Source organism: Tachyglossus aculeatus, chromosome 22, assembly GCF_015852505.1.
Source record: "Tachyglossus aculeatus isolate mTacAcu1 chromosome 22, mTacAcu1.pri, whole genome shotgun sequence".
Taxonomy (NCBI): domain Eukaryota; kingdom Metazoa; phylum Chordata; class Mammalia; order Monotremata; family Tachyglossidae; genus Tachyglossus; species Tachyglossus aculeatus.
In genome coordinates this window covers 31,177,677-31,189,510 of record NC_052087.1, presented here as the reverse complement: position 1 = coordinate 31,189,510, position 11,834 = coordinate 31,177,677, and the positions used below count along the sequence as shown (strand labels likewise).

Sequence of the window (11,834 nt, the reverse complement as noted above, 5' to 3'; positions counted from 1 at the left end):
AACTGTCTCTATCTGTTGCCAAATTGTACTTTCCAAGTGCTCAGTACAGTGCTCTGCACACAGTTAGAGCTCAATAAATATGATTAAATAAATGAATGAATGAATGAATGCTGTCAGAAGCCTGGGAACCCAGGAATTACCTGAACCTGCTAGGGGACAAAGTTTATCTGTTCTACTTTGCTTCAGAAATAGACACATGAAGTCTGGACACTATTTCTTTAATTCGTATTCTGAGACAGTCAGCAGTAATATCAAATATCGTCAGCAGTGAGAATCAGAAGGAGCAAGTGAGAAGAAGGAAAGGCAAAAAAGGAAGGCTGTTGATGAGTGACAGGAAAAATAAGGTGTGACCTGTGTTTCCTGTTGTTCCATTTTTCTCTCAACTTTCCAGTCTAATGAATTGGAAACCTCTGGAAGATTGCAGGACTAAGCTATCCCCCCGAGAGTCCTCTGGACCACTGGGACCAACTGTAGACTAGTTCTCTTGGCATGACCCTGGGTTACCATTCTGGCAACTCCAGAAATGATTCAGCCTCAAGACAAGAAAGCAGGTGCCTTAAGAGACCCATTGTTTAACCGAATGGCTACAAGCTGCGATGGGAAGATCTCCTTTTGGTACACTGCCATATCAGTTTAGGGAACACTGCAATGGTCCTCGCAGGGACAATAGAGCAGCAGTTAAAACCATTAAAATTCCTTCAGAAACAAAAAAAACACGTGCCCTGCAGATTGTAGGGAGTGGACAGGGTTGGTTTTTTTAGTGCTTATGTGTGCCAGAGACTGTTTTAAGCACTGGTCTATAAACAAGCTAATCTAGTTGGACACAGTCCATATCCCTCATGGGGCTCACAATCTTAATCCCCATTTTACAGAAGAGGTAACTGAGGCCCAGAGAAGTTAAGTGACTTGCCCAAGGTCCCACAGCAGACAAGTGGTGGATTCAGAATTAGAACCCAGGTCCTCCTAACTTAAAGGCTGGTGCTCTAGCCATTAGGCCATGCTGCTTTGGTGTGACCAAAGAGATTAGGGATGCTGAAGGATATTCTAGCTGGTGAGCCTGTTGTGGGCAGGGACTGTCTCTTTTTGTTGCTGAATTGTACTTGCCAAGTGCTTAATACAGTGCTCTGCACACAGTAAGCACTCAATAAACAGGATTGAATGAGGGAATGTGCCATGTGAATCAGAAGCAAGAAAACGTTTATTTCCCTCCAGAAATCACCCTCCTGCACCACACCTTCCTGATGGCAGTTTTCATCTCTGTGTTTCTCAGCGAGTAAATGAGAGGGTTGAACATGGGGACGATTATAGTGTAAAACAAAGCAAGCACTTTCTCCACCATGAAGGTGGTAGCTGGACGTACATATGGGAACTGCAGGTGGACCGCACTTTGTGCCAACTGTGAGGGAAGCATGTTCTTAGGGAAACTAATATGACTATGTAAGAAATAAGCAACACCACAAAGGTGAGCATGGCGATCATGCCTGTGTTAGCCACCACCTAGGGGCCTACAACATAGGTGTCAGTGTAGGTGAGTTTTGGCAGGGGGTTCACATCACAAAAATAGTGATCGATCTGATTGGGCCTACAGAAGGGCAACTGGGGGGTGAGGAGTAAATGAGCCATCGAATACATGAATGCCACGACACAGATGAGAATGAGCATGCTGTTACATGCCTGCCGGTTCATGATGACCGTTTAGTGCAGTGGCTTGCAGATGGCCACGAAACGATCATAAGCCATCCACACCAGGATGAAGATCTCAACACTGCCAAAGAAGTGAGAAGCAAAATGCTGGGTCTTACAGTTGGGGAAGGGAATGGTCCTCCTCCCCACCATCAAGTCAGCGATGAGTTTAGGGGAAATGGTAGAGGTGTAGCAAAGAACCACAAGGGACAGGTAACTGAGGAAGAAATACATCAACTGATTGATTAGGTGGCTGAACTGGATGGTGAGGGGAATGAGCAGATTTCCCATCACGATGCCAATATAAAGGAGCAGAAACAGCCCCAAACAGATAACCTGCACCATAGGATTTGGAGAAAGTCCCAAGAGAATAAATTCTGAAATATTGTTCTGGTTTTCCATGAAGTCAGCAAAGGCTCTTCCTGGAAGCTGTGACTTTGCCTGAAATGATAAAATACTGAAACACAATTAATAAGACAAAACATCCATATCTTCATGGTCTCTTTCTAGAGTTCTCTCAAATGAACCAAACCTGATCATACTTTTTGACTCTTGAAGTCTGCCCTTTTGTTTGTGATCTTTAAATCGGTCTCGAAGACATTGATAGGCATGGTTTTCTTCAGTCAGGCAAGCAACTTAGGAAGGAGTTTGAAGTAGAAATAAAGGAGCAGAATTTCCCAATCAAGCAGGATTGCTTCACCTGTTCACAGAAGACACTGTTAAAAAGAAAGAACAGATGTCTCTAGGCTCGGGACCCCTGGTTCGAGTCCCATATAACTAGGGCTTAATATATCGCCTAGCATTCAGTAAGTGCTCAATAAATACCATTGAATAATAACACTAATAATAATAATAATAATGGCATTTATTAAGTGCTTACTTTGTGCAAAGCACTGTTCTAAGCACTGGGGAAGTTACAAGGTGATCAGGTTGTTCCATGGGGGGCTCACAGTCTTAATCTCCATTTTCCAGAAGAGGTAACTGAGGCACAGAGAAGTGAAGTGACTTGCCCAAAGTTACACAGATGACAATGGGCAGAACCAGAATTTGAACCCATGACCTCTGACTCCAAAGCCCACGTTCTTTCCACTAAGCCATGCTGCTTCTCTAACAGAAGGCTCCAGACAGATATTCAGCTACAGATGGGGAAATGGACTACTCCAAAATTACATTTCGCCAGGCCATGGAGACTAAATGAAACAGGTTCCCTAAATTCTTAGACAACTGCTCAGTTAGTTCATCTGAACCAGGACTCCACAAAATGAAAATCAAGGGTAACAGTTGAGCCTTCAGGGACTCTTGACCTTTTCTTACTGTGTGAACATTGGGCAGAGTGAAAAATAATCATCCTTGGGAAAGGATTTGTGCCCAGGTAGTGATTACATATTAGGTAAACTCAGATCCTTTTGACATGGTATTCGTCTCTTTGCATACGAAGCATGAGTCGTCTGCACTTGCTGCCTCGAATTCCACAACTCCAACTCTCACCTAGACCCCCTCCAATCTGGCTTCTGTCCCTTACAGTCCACTGAAACTGCCCTTTCAAAGGTCACCAATGACCTCATTCATGCCAAATCCAATGGCTCCTACTCTATCCTAATCCTCCTCGACAGCTCAGCTGCCTTTTACACTGTGGACCACCCCCATCTCCTCAACACACTATAAAACCTTGGCTTCACAGACTCCGTCCTCTCCTGGTTCTCTTCTTATCTCTCCAGTCATTCATTCTCAGTCTCCTTTGTGGGCTCCTCCTCCTTCTCCCATCCATTTACTGTAGGAGTTCCTTATGGGTCAGTTCTTGGTCCCCTTCTGTTCTCTATCTACACTCACTCCCTTGGGGAACTCATTCGCTCTCATGGCTTCAACTATCATCTCTATGCTGATAACACCTCAATCTACATCTCTGCCCATGCTCTCTCACCCTCTCTCGAGGCTCGTATCTCCTCCTGGCTTCAGGACATCTCCATCTGGATGTCTGCCTGCCATCTAAAACTCAGTATGTACAAGACTGAACTCCTTACCTTCCCTCCCAAACCCTGTTCTCTCCCTGACTTTTCTGTCCCTGTGGATGGCACTACCATCCTTCCCATCTCACAAGCTCGCAACCTTGGTGTCATCCTCAACTCTGTTCTCTCGTTCACTCCACATATCCAATCCATCACCAAAACCTGCCGGTCTCACCTCCACAAAATGGCCAAGATCTGCTCCTTCCTCTCCTTGCTGGTTCAAACTCTCATCCTATCCCGACTGGATTACTGCATCAGTCTCCTCTCGCATCTCCCGTCCTCCTGACTCTCCCTGCTTCAGTCTATACTTCATTCTGCTGCCCAGAGTATCTTTGTACAGAAACGCTCTGGGCATGTTACTCCCCTCCTCAAAAAATCAACAGTGGCTGCCTGTCAACCTACGAATCAAGCAAAAACCCTTCACTCTTGGCTTCAAGGCTCTCCAACCCCTTGTCCCCTCCTACCTCACCTCCCTTCTCTCCTTCTACAGCCCTGCTCACACTGTCCACTCCTGTGCCGCTAACCTCCTTACTGTGCCTCACTCCTGCCTGTCCCGCCATCGATCCCTAGCCCACGTCCTTCCACTGGCCCAGAATGCCCTCCCTCCACACAATTGCCAAGCTAGCTCTCTTCCTCCCTTCAAAGCCCTACTGAAAGCTCACCTCCTCCAGTAGGCCTTCCCAGACTGAGCCCCCAATGTTCCTCTCCTCCTCCCCATCCCCCCGTCCTACCTCCTTCCCCTCCCCACAACACTTGTATATATTTGCAAAGATTTATTACTCTATTGATTTTACTTGTACATATTTACTATTCTATTTCTTTTGTTAATGATGTGCATACACTTATAATTCTATTTATTCTGAAGATTTTGACACCTGTCTACATATTTTGTTGCATTGTCTGTTTACCCCTTCTAGAGTGTGAGCCCGTTGTTGGGTAGGGGCCATCTTTATATGACTGGTCTCTATATCAAACACGTCCAAGACTGAACTCCTTATCTTCCCTCCCAAACCCTGCCCTCTCCCTGACTTTTCCATCACTGTTGATGGCAGTACCATCTTTCCCGTCTCACAAACCTGCAACCTCGGTGTCATCCTCGACTCCGCTCTCTTGTTCACCCCTCACATCCAATCCATCACCAAAACCTGCCGGTCTCACCTCCACAACGTTGCCAAGATCCGCCCTTTCCTCTCGATCCAAACCACTACCCTGCTCATTCAATCTCTCATCCTTTCCCGACTGGATTACTGCATCAGCCTACTCTCCGATCTCCCGTCCTCCTATCTCTCCCCACTTCAATCCATACTTCACGCCGCTGCCCGGAACATCTTTGTGCAGAAACACTCTGGGCATGTTACTCCCTTCCTCAAAAATCTCCAGTGGCTACCAATCAACCTATGCATCAGGCAAAAACTCCTCACCCTCGGCTTCAAGGCTCTCCATTGCTTTGCTCCCTCCTACCTCACCTCCCTTCTCTCCTTCTAAAGCCCAGCCCACACCCTCTGCTCCTCTGCTGCTATGCCTCATTCTCGCCTGTCCTGCCGTCGAACCCTGGCCCATGTCATCGCTCTGGCCTGGAATGCCCTCCCTCCACACATCTGCCAAGCTAGCTCTCTTCCTCCCTTCAAAGCCCAACTGAGAGCTCACCTCCTCCAGGAGGCCTTCCCGGACTGAGCCCCCTCCTTCCTCTCCCCCTGCTCCCCTTCCCCATCCCCCCATCTTACCTCCTTCCTCTCCCCACAGCACCTGTATATATCTATATATGTTTCTACATATTTATTACTCTATTCATTTTATTTGTACATATGTATCCTATTTATTTTATTTTGTTAATATGTTTTGTTTTGTTGTCTGTCTCTCGCTTCCAGACTGTGAGCCCGCTATTGGGTAATGACCATATCTATATGTTGCCAACTTATACTTCCCAAGTGCTTAGTACAGTGCTCTGCACACAGTAAGCGCTCAATAAATATGATTGAATGAATGAATGAATATATGTTGCTGCTTTGTACTTGCCAAGCACTTAGTACAGTGCTCTGCACACAGTAAGCGCTCAAAAAATATGACTGAATGAATTAATGAATGTCACACTGCTTCCTAGTCTAGAAGGGTTAGACAGACACTAAAATAATTTACAAATAAAGTACAGACAGTAGGAGGAAGGAGATTTGTGCATGAGTTCATAATTAATTAAATGAGATATGTAACCTATTAATATAAGTGGAGAAGCAGTGTAGCCTTGTAGAAAAAGCACTGGGCTGGGAGTCAGAGGACTTGGGTTCTAATCCCTCCATGGCCACTTTTCTGCTGTGTGGCCTTGGGCAAGTCATTTTACTTCTCAGTGCCTCAGTTCCCTCATCTCAGTTCCCCCTCCTACCTTGACTGTGACCTCCATGGTGGACCTGATAATCTTGTATCCCCCCAGCATTTAGTCCAGTGCATGGCTCATAGTAAGTGCTTAACAAACACCACAGTTATTATTTTATTACTATTATTATTATATGCTTCAAGCAGTTGTGAAAACTCCAATGTTTAGGCAATGCAGAATTTTAAATTACTTATTCATATCAGTATCTGTCTCCCCCTTTATACTGTAAGCTTGTTATGGCCAGGGAATGTGTCTGTTAATGCTGTTGTAATGTTCTCTCCCAAGCACTTAATACAGTGCTCTGCACATAATAAGTGCTCGATAATTAAATGATTGATTGATTGATTGCAGAAGTGTTGACATGGCAGTAGAGGAGGTTATAATCTGGCCATATTAGAAATAAATTGACAAAGCCTCTTGTAAGAAGTGTGAATTTGAAAGTGTTTTGCGGGTGGCGAAAGCTGCATTCTGTTGAATTTGAAGAAGGAGAGAGTTCCAGGCAACAGGAAGAGCATGATCAACAGGTCAGAGGTAGAATGATAATGAGACACAATGAGTAGTTCAATTTGAGAAGAATGAAGAGTGTGAGCTGGAGTGTAGAGGAAGAAGAGAGTGGATCAGTTGGTAGGAGACTGCTGACAGAATGCCTTAAAACCAGTGGTCAGGAGTTTCTGCTTGATGCAGGGAGTAATGGGCAACCTTTGGAGGTTTTTGAGGAGCAGGATGTGTGCAGTACAACATTTGAGAAAAACGATCCGAGCAGCAGAATGAAAAGTGAAATCGAGAGGGGGAGACTTTGGAGGGTGATCAGCAAGGAGACTGATGCATCAATGCAGGGGGATATGACAAGTTCCAGGACTAACATGGAGATCATTTCAATGGAGAGAATGGGCTGGATTTTGGAAATATTGTAGATGGAAAAATACAGTAGGATTTGATGACAGGCTGAATATCAAGGTTGAAAGGGAGGAGGCAAAGGTGAAATAGTGATCTTCCATAAATATTTAGTAGAGTAGTTTACTAATAGAATGGTAATAGACAACCACAATTTTAAATTCACATATTTCTGTATATTTTACGAGACCTAGGAATTAGAGGAACGTTGCAATGATTCCAGAACCGCAGAAACAGAGAGCAGAAAAGATAAAAGAAGCTAAATAATAATTCATTTAAGAAGCAGGATTCAGATTAAGTGACCTACATAGGAAAAGTAAATGGAGAGTATGTTTGGGTCTGGAATCATAGCCAGAAGCAAAGACTTCTTTATATGACAAAAATCCAAAGTAAAAGTGTTGCTAAAGGAAACAGATGTCTTTAAAGACTCCTTTCAGAGACACTGAGCATGTAAAATCCAAGCAAGTTACGGAACTGTTTTAAGAATAAAATGGAATACGGTAGCTTCGACCAAGATCATAGGATGAAAATAATTAAAGGAAAGTATAGGTGAAACAGAGGAGAAATTTCCTTACCAAGATGAAATTCCTTCATGAAGAGAGGTGCGGATGTCATCTCGTGGCTTATTTCCAAGCAGGTCTAATAATGAAACTGGAGCAATATGATGGGAAGAAATCCTGGCCCACTCTTGAGAAAAAAATACTGTGAAGAGCCAGGGTTGAAATGTCACATCTGTCCAATCTGCTGAAACCAATTTGTGGATTTTGTTTATTGTTCTTCACATCAGCACCCTTCCGAATGGCAAAAATCCATGAAAGCTGAAGGGTCAGTTTCAGGCCAGTATTCATTTACATATAGGTGCCCAGACTCACACACCTTACCTTACAGCCAGAGGTCAGATAGACTTTACTCTCATGGATTGTGGATAATTCAGTCTTTTTTGTTTTAGAAAGAAATGAATTTGATAACTGAACACAAATTTAATAGTATTGAAAACACCTGGCCCTCCAATTTCAAAGAATTCTATCCAGTCCACATCTCTTTCAAACCCAAGAAACAACAGAAGTCATTTCTTAGCTCTGGCTCAAGGTCTACTCCAAGCGATTCTCCTTCTTCACAGTTGACTACATGACTATGCGAGCTATTAAGTTGCCACAGGACCATTTAAAGACCATTAAAGGAGCCAGCGACTTATTCCCTAGGGGGACTTCCAATCGGCTTCAGAGGATCTCAGAGATGAGGAAGGAAGCCCCAAAACTAGTTGAGATCAATTATAAAAAAAAAAAATCAGGAACTTGACCAGTAATAATAATGGTGGTATTTATTAAAGACGTACTACATGCCTAAAACTTTGCCAAATGTTGGGGAGGATACAGGATAAACAGACTGGACAAAATCTCTCTTCCCCTTGAGACTCACATCTAAAGGAACTGGAGAACAAATATTTAGTCACCATTTTATGGATGAGGAAACTACAGTATAGAGAAGCTAAGTGCCCTCCCTCCCAACATCCGGCAAGCTAGCACTCTTCCTCCCTTCAAGGCCCTCCTGAGAGCTCACCTCCTCCAGGAGGCCTTCCCAGACTGAGCCCCCTCCTTCCTCCCCCCTCCATCCCCCCGCCTTACCTCCTTCCCTTTGCCACAGCACCTGTATATATGTATATATGTTTGTACATATTTATTACTCTATTTATTTATTTTACTTGTACATATCTATTCTATTTATTTTATTTTGTTAATATGTTTGGTTTTGTTCTCTGTCTCCCCCTTCTAGACTGTGAGCCCACTGTTGGGTAGGGTCTGTCTCTATATGTTGCCAACTTGTACTTCCCAAGTGCTTAGTACAGTGCTCTGCACACAGTAAGCACTCAATAAATACGATTGATTGATTGATTGATTGACTAGCCCAAGGTCACACAGCATGTATGTGGCAGATCTGGGATTAGACCCCAGTTCTCTGACTCCCAGGCCAAAGCTCTTTCCATTAGTCTATGCTGTTTCTCTGCATAGTGGATAGAGCACTGGCCTGGGAATCAGAAGGCCATGGGTTCTAATTCTGGCTACACCACTTGTCTGCTCTGTGACCTTGGACAAACAATTTCACTGCTCTGTACCTCAGTTACCTCATCTGTGAAATGGGGATTAAGACTGTGAGCCCCATGTGGAACAGGGACTGGGTCCAACATAATTTCATTGTATCCAGCCTGGCACTTATCAAAGTGCCTGTAACAAAGTTAAGTGCTTAACAAATACCACAAATATCATTTATTAGTATTATTATAATAATTATGATCATTTTCTGCCACTGATTTCTCATGACATACAAACTGGTGATGGGATTTAAAAATTGAGAAGAATACTTGAAAAAACATTTAGGTTTTCTGAAATAAGAAAAAAATCTCTATTTCTTATTTGACCGTAGTTGAAGGTCTGCTGTTCCTTGCTGTGATGGTCAGCCTGCTCTCCCTGCTCTAGCCAAAGGTAAAAATGATGCCTGTTAGTAGAGCTCAATACCTTCTCATGGAAGGACTGGGATATAGAAAATGTGAAGTGACCATAGAGTCCGGCATGATCCCTTGCTGACGCTCATGATCTCCTAGAGGTTACAGTCCCAGTTAGAGGACAACTTCCAGAGAGGACAGTGATCTCCCCTGTACTCCCTGACCACCAGCTTCAACCATTCATTCTCCAATGATTCCTTCCCCACTGCTTTCAAACATGTTCATGTCTCTCCTATCGGTAAAAAAACTCTCTTGACCCCATGGTTCCCTCCAGTTAGCATCCCATCTCCCTTCTACCAGTCCTCTCCAAACCAAACTCCTTGGGCGAGTTGTGTAGATCCTCTGCCACCACTTCCTCTCCTCCAATTACCCTCTCGACTCCATCCAATCTTACTTCTATTTCATTGATACTGACACAGTCTCTGTCCCACACGAGGCTCACAGTTTAAAGGAGAAGGAGAACAGGCATTTAATCCCCACTTTACAGATGAGGACACTTGGGCCCAGAGAAATGAAGAGACCTGTCCACAGTCAAACTGACGAGTGGCAGAGGATTCGAATCCAGGCCTCCTGACTATTCACTCTAATTCAGGGTCAGAATAAATGACTGAACCTCTCTCAGCTGACCCCTGTGCTTGAATTGCCTCCCAGTTACATCTCTCATATTTGCTGAGCCCTTACTGTGTGTAGAGCCCTGCACTAAGCACTTGAAAATAATTGTGGGTTTTGTTGAGCACTTACTGTGTACAAGGCACTGTACTAAGTGCTAGGGTGGATACAAGGAAATTGGGTTGGACAGTGTCCCTGTCCCACATGGGGCTCCCAATCTGAATCCCCATTTGGCAGATGAGGTAACCGAAGCACAGAGAAGTGATGTCATTTGCTCAAGGTTACACAGCAGACAAGTGGCGGAGGAGAATCAGAACCCAGGTCTGGCTGACTCTCAGGACTATGCTCATGCCCACACTAGGGGGGACAATAGGTAGTGAATCCCCATTTTGTAAGTAAGGTAACTGAGGCACAGAGAAGATGAGTGACTTGACCAAGATCACACAACAGACAAGTGGTGGAGCTGGGATTAGAATCCAGGCTCTGTGACTATCAGGCCCATGCTCTATCCATCAGGCCACACTGCTTCTTACATGGATTATCACCCCTTTTCTATGATATGGATATCTGAAAGATGCTCTCTTCCAAAGAAGTTCTCCTTCATATTCTAATCGCATTATCGAAGGTTCATGTAAAGGCATGTGAACTCTCTCTAGATGCTTTTCTGCACTGAACAATGGCAGGGTGCTCTATCTGAATGCTTGTAAAAGTGGAAGTGAAATTCCAGCATTGGGTTAGTTTGTCATTTTTATATTCTCCTTAGGAATAATAATAATAATAATGGCATTTGTTAAGCACTTACTATGTGCAAAGCATTGTTCTAAGCCCTGGGGGTTTACAAGATAAGCAGGTTGTCCCATGGGGGGCTCACAGTCTTTATCCCCATTTTACCGATGAGGTAACTGAGACATAGAGAAGTGTAGTGAATGCCCAAAGTCACACAGCTGACAAGTGGTGGAGCCACGATTAGAACCCATAACCCTGAGTCCCAAACCCAGGATCTTTCCACTGAGCCACGTTGCTTCTCCAACTGTTACAACTCTATGGATGCTTACATAACATGCATGTAACTCAAGTGGGTATTTATAAGCAGTATTATTCTGCATACATAGTAATAGCTGTTTACAAAAGCCAGTTGGAAAGATTATATACACAACCTAAATACTGTATACAATTTAACTCTATATAGGAATGATGGTGTTTGTCTTTATCGTAAGAAAATGGCCTAGTGGAAAGAGCATGGGCTTAGGAGTCTCAGGGCCGGGAAAATGATCTCAGCTCCACCCTTGTCTACTAAATGGTCTTGGGCAAGTCCCTTATTTTCTCAGTGCCTTAGTTCTTTTATTTGCAAAATGGGGACCCAGCAAGGTCACCCAGCAGAGTCACACATTACTCTGGTGGGTGGGCTATCCAGAATTCTTATTTTTTGCAGCTGATTGAATCATGATCGAGACATGTTCATTTGTTCTTTAGAGGAGACAGCATGGGATCACCAAGATCACCTAGTGGAAAGGGCATGGGGTGGAGAATCAGGAGTTCTGGGTTCTAGTTCTGTTACTGTTCTGCTGTGTGTCCTTGGGTAAATCACCTGAATGCTTGAGAGAAGCAGCGTGGCTCAGTGGAGAAGAGCTCGGGCTTTGGAGTCAGAGGTCATGGGTTCAAACCCCGGCTCCGCCAATTGTCAGCTGTGTGACTTTGGGCAAGTCACTTAACTTCTCTGGGCCTCAGTTACCTCATCTGTAAAATGGGGATTGAGACTGTGAGCCCCACGTGG

At 44.2% G+C, this 11,834-nt stretch overlaps 1 pseudogene; it reads right to left on the bottom strand.

Annotated features, from left to right (window-relative positions):
• Window positions 1-1,198: 1,198 nt before the first annotated feature.
• Window positions 1,199-2,085, bottom strand: LOC119943285 (annotated as a pseudogene).
• Window positions 2,086-11,834: the final 9,749 nt, after the last annotated feature.